Below are 8,975 nucleotides of genomic sequence, written 5' to 3'. Positions count from 1 at the left end.
TATAGGGGTTGGAAAATTTGAAATCAGCTATCTAAAATTGAGATATTGAGAAATGAAACATGAAATTGCTTGTTTACCACTTTCATGAATATAGTTTTTGAGAATACCAGAGGAGTGTCTGTCTGTGTTTCATTGACTAAGCAAAGACATTTGACTGTGTGGATCACAATAAACTGTGGGTAACTCTGAGAAGAATGGGAATCCCAGAACACTTAATAGTGCTTATGTGAAACCTATGCTTGGGCCAAGAGGCAGTCATCGGAACAGAACAAGGAAACACTACACGGTTCAAAGTCGGGAAGGGTGGATGAAAGGGATGTGTCCTATCTCCATACATTTTCAATCTATATGCAGAACAGATTGTCTGGGAGGCTGGGCTATGTGAGGAGAAATGTAGCATCAGAATCGGAGGAGGACTTATTAACAATGTGCGTTGCATAGATGATACAACCCTGCTTGCTTACACCGGAGGACCAGAAGCTCTTGCTATAGAAGGTCAAGTACTGCAGCCTTCAATATGGATTGAAGCTCAACATCAAGAAAACAAAGACTCTCACCACTGGGTGAATTGGCAGTATCATGATAGATGATGAAGTGATTGAGATTGTTAACAGCTTCAGTTTGCTAGACTCCACAATCAACATTTGGTGCCAGCAGGAAGGAAATTAAAAGATGAATTTCATTGGGAAAGTCTGCTGTCAGAGAGACTCCAAAGTAGTGAAGAGCAACAATATTAGTCTGGAGAATAAGGTGAGCCTGAGTCAGGCCATGGTCTTTGCAATTAATTGTTATGCATCAGAAAGTGGGCATTGATTAGGGATAGAAGGAGAATTGATGCCTTTGAACTGTGGTGCTGGAGAAGAGTATTGAATATGCCCATGGACAACTAAGAGAACAAGCAAGTTCATCCTATAGAGGGGTGAAACAAGGCTGTTCATTTTACACAAGGATTCTTTTGTGTGTGTGGTTAAAAAACTTTTTTTAATTGTAAAACCTAATACTGAGATATAGACACATTGCTATGTTTACCTTAACAATGAAATGAACTTTATGCTAATGTGCCAGACAGAATGTGGGAGTGAGGGGGAACCAAGAGTAGCTATCCCATGGGATGTCTCAAAATGATGTCTCACAGAGAGGCCTTGGCCAACAGAACCATTACCAACTGCCTGCTCCTTTAATTTCTGATGAGAAATAAATAACTCCAATAAAACCCTGCTATTGTTAGAAAAGAAGTCTAACGTTTGACTTATGAGGCAAAAAGAGCCAGCTGCTCTGGCCTCTGGGACTCAATTAGAACTTCCTACTTTAAGTCAAGTTCTCCGCTGTCCCATAACTCAGGAAAAAGGGGACGAACCCAGCCTTCCCCCACATAACAGAGTTGTTCCAGATTTTAGCAGCTTCTTAAATGTCTTAGGAGTTGAAATGCGATACCTCATTGTGTTTTAGGAGTGAGGGAAGGGTCAGGTGAACACAAGTTGGAAGAACAAATGAGAACGAGAGTCACATGAGCGAAGATCTGAGGTTCAAATTGCATTAGGAAGGTTTTAAGACCTTCTCCTAACTCATGCAAGCTACATCCATGGGTCCCAAGCCCCGTGGCTTCTGGATCACAGAGGGGATTCTTCTTGGGGTAGTACACGGGCACTGAATGTTTATGGTGGAACTGCAGCTGGGAAGTGAGATGCTGGATTATATGGCGTTCTCTTGATAGAGCATGTCTTTCTTCAGGATCCTGATCAATATCAGAGTCAGAGCATTTAGGTGGCTGAGTCCAACAATGGTATCATAGAAATATTGGCTTGAGATGGTGGTGAGAACCAGTAACCACAGCCTGGATCGCCCAAAAGATATTTCCAGTTTCTATATCAAATTGCAGCATGGAAAGATGTGTTGAAGACTGAGTATTCTGGAAAAGAAGAATCATCCTTTGCTGGGCCCATGCTGTGCTCAGAACATGGTGCTGTATCTACAAAATTTGGGTCTATGTTATGCAGCAGCTTCACTCTGCACTAATGGCTCCCTTCACTAATGGTTCTCTAAATGTCAAAACTGTCCACAGGCTTGGTGCTATTTGTGTGTCCTCCTTCCAGCTTCACTAGAGTGGCAGTCAATCAGAAATGTGGATGAGCTCCCAATTTGTCACTCCCTTCTCTTTCAGTAAAGGGCTGGCCATGAAGCCCACCCCATGAATACAACCTTCCCACAGGATCCATTTTCTTCCTCCAAGGAGCCAGTCATTGCCCCCCAGCCAATGTCTGCCCTCCATTATCTGTGGAGAAGATGAACACTGTATGTCCATGCTTTCTTAAGGCTACAGTGACATTTCCCACTGCTTCATTCATAAGTGACACCATTCCTGCATACTGACACCTATTCTTTTCTTGGATAAAGTCATATAGCTTTAAATATTCCTCAGGGACTTGAAGGGGCTCATGGACAGACTGGAGGTCAAGGTAGAAAAGCAGCGCCTTTTCTGGTGAATGGTTAACTATGAGATTGAGTACATATTTTTATATCCAGATGCAACTCCTTCACCTTATCGTAAGTCAAGAGCACACTGTGTAACATTTATGGCATTGATAAATGTACAACACTCATGGGAATAGTGATCTTCACTACCTAAGAGATAGCCTATGTAGGTATCAAATCTTCAGCGGATGCAAAGGCATTTTCCCCGCTACATTTCCGGGGGCCATTTCCCTACCATGTTGTTAGTGTAGCCTGCTTCCTTCAGAAGCTGGGGCAAGAGTTTTTCATCCAGAGGAACAGCTGGGCTAACAGGGCCATGGTGCTTTAAACCTGTATGAATCTGGTATCGGCCAGTGAACAGCTGGCTTCATAATGGCATACACCGCAGCTGCATGTAGTAGTTGTCCAGCCTCACTTCACTGGCCGCCAGCGTGTCCAGGTGCAGCATGTGTATGATCGAGCTGTGGAAGCCCACATCGTTCCAACCCAGGTTGTCCACCAGCAAAAAGACAAGATGAGATGGCTAGCCAACAGTGGCTCCCAAGCATGATGGTGGTGGTGGTGGCTGCAGGCGTGGAGGAGCGGCCTTCTGGGGCGGAGGCCTCCTCACAAGCTCGCTGCATCCTGTAGGCTCATCTTTCATTCTCATAGGCTCCACTGCTATGGTCCCGCCAGCCTTGGCACTACTTACAGAGCCAGAAACTGGGTGGGAGGCAAGGATTCTGAAGCTTCGTCTGACATACTTTGAATATGTTGCAAGGAGAGAACAGTCCTTGGAGAGGGACGTCATGCTAGGGAGGGTGGAAGGACAGTGCAGGAGAGGAAGACTCTCGATGAGATATATTGATTTAGTGGCTGGGGGACCGGGGGGGGGGGAGGTGTGTCAGAGACAATAAGATTGGCACAGGATAGAGAAGGGTAAAGGGCTGTTGTACACAGGGTCGCTATGAGTTACAAGAGACTCAATGGCACATAACAACAACAACATACTGTAAAGGGGAAATTAATCAATTATTTCTACATTAAAGTTAATGGATAGAAAAGCCAGGGAGTTGTCTATTGTGTTAAGGGTTTGTTGTTTAAAATGGCTTCCCCACCCATTGACTGATTTTGTTGGACAGGGATATGTGAATAGTTTGGTAGCCTATCACCAATCCACAAGGGGATTGGCTAGTCTCACTATTAAATTGAAAGGATCCAACAGCAGAATGTGAGAATCTTATCATGAGCAAAGAAGAAGAGAATGAAACATCCTTTGAGGGCAGAGATTCTTGCTCCACTCAGCCAGCTAGACCTACAGCAGCAGCAGCCATGGCTAAAGTAGAGGATACGAGAGACCCAACATGAAACAGAGCTGACTTTGAGACCACTACCCCATTGAGGAACCAGAGCTAATTGACTTTATCTAATTTTGTTGAAGGGCTGGGATTGGGGAAAGCCATATTTGGCAGGACTGAGAGTTTTGTAAAAGTGACCTCAAAGAGGCTCAAGGCTGAGGCACCCCTACCAACCTGAATTATAGTTTGACTTCTCTAATATGGCTCTATGTGGTCTTTAAGCTATCACAACAGATTTTGGACCCAGTAAGATTGGGTTGAGATGAGTAGAAAGAGGGATGGGAACATGGGGGACATGTTTGAACTCACAGGAATTGGTTTTGTGTTGTTGATGTTGTAGACAGGGACAGTTCCCATTGTAGGGTTGGTAAAGGTCAGATATGGATGATTCCACTTAGTTTTTGCTCTTTTCCATCAGTTAAAGAAATATGGATGCTAACCAAAAGGCAGCAGGTCAAACTCACCAGTGGCTTAATGGAAGAAAGATGAAGCAGTCTGAACCTGTAAGATTTATATCTCTGGAGAAATCCAGTGGGAATTTTTACCCTGTCCTACAAGATTGCTGTGCATTGCAATCAGCTCAACAACAAAGAACATACATGTATGTATATGTATATAAATGTTTGAATAAATACTCATATACATATTTGTGTATGTTGTTGGAACTGACTCCTATCTGACCTTCCAGAAGGTTTTCAGAGATTATAAATCTCCTGAAAGATTGCCCATTTTTCTGCTGTGAGCATCTGGTGATTTTGAACCTCATGTCTTTGTGTTGGCAGCACAGCTTCTCACCACTAGACCACTAGAGCTCGTGTGTGTGTGCGCGCATGCGTGCATTTACCAATTTAATAATGTTTACATGTACAATTTAGTGACATCAATTACATTCTGTTATGCAACCATTAATATTCATTGCCAAATTTCCCTCGACATAAAAGAAATGCTGTTTATCCTAAACAGTGACCCTTCATTACTCCTTCCTAGTCTTTGCTGCTGTAGTTTATACCACTGAGTCAACTGAGACTTAGTCTGTGTAACACTCCCAGTAAACATTAATATGCTCTGGTCTCTCTACTTTTGCCTACTTTAATTATTTAGTATGGATAATACTATACAACATTTGTTATTTTCTGATTGATTTATAATACATCTTAATGCTTTCTAGGTCCATCCATTCATATTGTAGCAAGTCAGGTTAGTCTCCTAATTTTGAAAGTGGATGTGATGGTTGAAGGCAGTGCATATGTCATTGTTTGCATTGTCATTTCTAATTTCTCTTCTTTCTGTTCTTTTCCATGTCCTGACATATGGTTCCTATTCCCATCCTTCTACTGAAATAACTCTCTAGACCATCAGTGCTGTCTTTGTTATTAAATAGCTTCTTCTGAATAGCTCCTCACAAACATTAGCTAACCCATTCCCCTTTCTTGAAATTATTCTTTTGACTTCCAAAACCACTGTCACATTGTTTCCTTTTTGCCTCTATATCCCTCTTCTCAGTTCTGTGAATTCTCCTCTTATTCTCCCCCATTCTAAATTTGTTGGTTTCAAATTTTTTGTCTTGGGGAAATGCTGCTATTGACACCATCCGCCTGCACTGAGAGATGCTGCTGCTGATTCCACCCATCTGTGCTGGCACCTGAAGTGATACAACCAGGAGTGATGGATGCCAGGAGCAACCCTTGCATTTGAGTGAGGTATCTTGTGTGTGTGGGGGGTCACTGCTTTTGATTGGATCATGTGGGACCCCTAAAGCTCAGTCAAAAGGGAGTGAGACAGCTGGAGCTCAGTCTCAAATAGAAAACCAAGGCTTTCTGGTTTTACAATCAGGTCTCCACACTTTGCTTTGCCTCTCTTCACATCCAATCTATTAACTGCCTGTAGCTTAGAGCGTCTTGGGCTGGACTAGCTGTGGCAGTTGTCTGACAGAGGAGGCTGCTTTCACAGGCATTTTCTCTGCCAAAATGAAACATTCTCCATTGGGTCAGAAGGCAAAGAGAAACCTAGGGAGGGTAGCTACTCTACCTGTTTCTGGAGCAGTGACTTCAGATCAAGAACCTGCTATCACCTCAGGCATGAGGTGATACCACAGCAACGTCCTGTAGGAAGCAGGCTACCACAGCCCTTACACAAGCCCAAAGCAAGATGTCACACAAAGAAGTGACGCAGTATAATTTAATTTCCTGAAGCCAGAAAGTCTGATGAAAACTTTCTGACAAAGAATTTAAAAGAACAATGATTGAATATTTTCAATGAATGAAAGATAAACTTGAAAAATAATAGGACACTGCAGCAAACACCAGATGAGCTTTTAGAAAAACAACCCAAAACAATGCAGATAAAACAAATGAAGCATTATAGGCTCTGGAAAAACAAGAGACCACAATCCAAAATATGAGGTTCAATGTTTCAGATGCTGTCAACATGATGGAGGGACACATGAACAGAGTTGAAGAGGCAAATACAGAACCAGTGAAATAGAAGGTAAAATTGTCACCATTGATCTGCTAGAACAAAAAGCAAAATCAAAAAGGAAGGGAAAAAAAGAAAACCTAAGAATAATATGGGACACCATCAAGAGAAATAACATGCATGTAATAGGAATCCCAGGACAGGAAGAAGTAAGTAAAGGCACCAAAAAAGTTGTGGAAGAAGTATTAGAAGAAAATTTCCCAGGCATAATGAAAAATGAGAGAATATATATTCAAGCAACTGAATGAACACCATATAGAATAGCCCAAACAAAACTACCAAGGCATATCATAGTCAAGTTTTCCAGAACCAAAGATAAGAGAATACTGAAAGCAGTGAGGGAGAAACAAAGAATAACTTATAAGGGAGAACAAATAAGATTAAGTGACAATTTCTCAGCCAAAACCCATGTGAGCAAGAGGACAGAAAAATGACATATATCAAACACTCAAAGAACACAACTGTCAACTGAAAATATTGTAGCTAGCAAAATTATCCATAAAATATGAAGGAGAGATCAAGATATTCACAGAAAAATGGAACCTAAGGAAGTTTGTAAAAATAAGACCAGCATTGCAGGCAATAGTGAGAGACATCCTTCTTATAGAGGTGCCACAGAAAGCAAGATGGACAAAAGTAACTAGCAACAACACCGAAAAGAACTCAGGAAAATGATAGCAATAAAACCTTGCCTGTCAATAATCACACTGAATATAAATGGTTTAAATGCATCACTGAAGAGAAAAAGAATAGCAGATTGGATCATAAAAACAAAAACAAAAAACCCACCCAATTCCATTAATATGCTGTCTACAAGAGACACACCCTTAAAAAGTAAAAATGAAAGTATGGGACAAATATACTAAGCAAATGGCAACCAGAAAAAAGCAGGAGTAATTATATTAATCTCTGATAAAATAAATTTCAATGCAAAAACCATCACAAAGGACAAGCAAAGTCACTACATAGAGCTTAAAGGGTCAGTAGAGCAAGAGGACATAATAATAATAAATATCTACATATCAAATGTTAGAGCTGCAAAATATATAAAACAAACATTAACAAAACTGAAAAAGGAAATAGACAACACCACTATAGTAACTGGACACTTCAATACACCACTCTAAAGAAGAGATAGAATTACCCGAAAGAAACTCAACAAAGATGCAGAAGAATTAAACCACACAATAAACCAACTCGCTCCCATATTTATAGGCTACTGCACCCCCCAAAAGAACAGTATACCATCTTCTCTAACGTGCATGGGATGTTCTCCAGAATAGACCACATTTTATGTCACAAGGCAAACATCAATATATTCAAAACATAGAAATAATACAAAGTATCTTCTCAGACCACAATGCTGCAAATTTAGAACTTAATAATAAGAGGTTAAAGAAGAAAAAACTCATACATTTGGAGGCTGAACAATATCTTGCTTGAACATGAATGCTTACTAGAAGAAATAAAAAATGAAATTAAAAAGTTTCTTGAAACAAATGACAATGAAAACACAACTTACCAAAACCTTTGGGAAACAGCCAAAGCAGTAATCAGAGGTCAATTTATAGCAATAAACAAACACATCAAAAGACAGGGGAAAATGACCATTGACTCTCAAGTGCAACATCTCCAACAAATTGAAAAAGAACAATAAGAAAACCTGACACCCTCAAAACAAACAAACAAACAAACAAAAACCAACCCTCACGTTATAAAAATTAGGGCAGAAATAAATGAAATAGAAAACAGAAAAACAATTGAAACCATCAACGAAACTGGGATGTCATTCTTCCAAAAGGTCAATAAAGTTGACAAACCACTAGCAAAACTAACAAAAGAAAAAAAAGGAAAAGACACAATGTGAATAAGAGATGAAATGGTCAATGTCACAATAGAACCAACTAAAATGAAAAGGTTAACAGTGGAATATTTAGAAAAACTATACTGAAGCAAATATGAAAACCTAGAGGAAATGAACAAATACTTAGAAATTCACAAACGACGTAAACTGACACAAACTGAAATTGAAAACTTGAACAGAATCATTACAAAAGAAGAACTTGAAAAGTTAATAAAACAATTTCCAACCAAAAAAAGCCGTGGACCAGATGTTTTTACAAGTGAATTTTATCAAACATTCACAGAAGAACTACTCGTTCTATGAAGCAAATATATCCTTGATACCAAAGCCAGGTAAAGACACCACCAAAATAGAAAACTATAGGCCAATATCTCTCATGAAAATAAATTAAAAAATCCTAACCAATAGAATCCAATGATACATCAAAAAAATAATTCACCATGACCATGTGAGATTGATAACAGGTATGCAAACATAGTTCAACATAAGAAAAACAATCAGTGTAGTTCATCACATTAACAAAGCAAAGAAAAAGAACCACATGATCCTATCAACTGATGCAGAAAAGGCCTTTGACAAAATCCAACCCCCTTTTCCTGATTAAAACACTCAGTAAAACAGGAATGGAAGGGAATTTCTTCAGCATAGTAAAAATTATATACACAAACCTGAGAGCTAACATTGTTCTCAATGGAGATAGATTAAAGGCATTCCCTTGGAGAACAGGGACTAGGCAAGGAAGCCCACTATCATCTCTCCTATACAATATTATATTGGTAGACTGACTGGAAGAGATCTATGTTTGTTCCCATTCCAAAGAAAGGTGA

The 8,975-nt window shown here is 39.9% G+C and overlaps 1 pseudogene; it reads right to left on the bottom strand.

The window, feature by feature from the left end:
• Positions 1–1,574: 1,574 nt before the first annotated feature.
• The window catches only part of LOC102846920, a 114,785-nt pseudogene continuing 107,384 nt past the window's right edge, over positions 1,575–8,975 (bottom strand).

The sequence above is a fragment of the Elephantulus edwardii genome, unplaced genomic scaffold (genome assembly GCF_000299155.1).
Source record: "Elephantulus edwardii isolate Elephantulus edwardi_28Jun2011 unplaced genomic scaffold, EleEdw1.0 scaffold00071, whole genome shotgun sequence".
Lineage (NCBI taxonomy): Eukaryota > Metazoa > Chordata > Mammalia > Macroscelidea > Macroscelididae > Elephantulus > Elephantulus edwardii.
The sequence above is the reverse complement of the archived record's forward strand: the minus strand, read 5'-3'. Positions and strand labels throughout refer to the sequence as shown.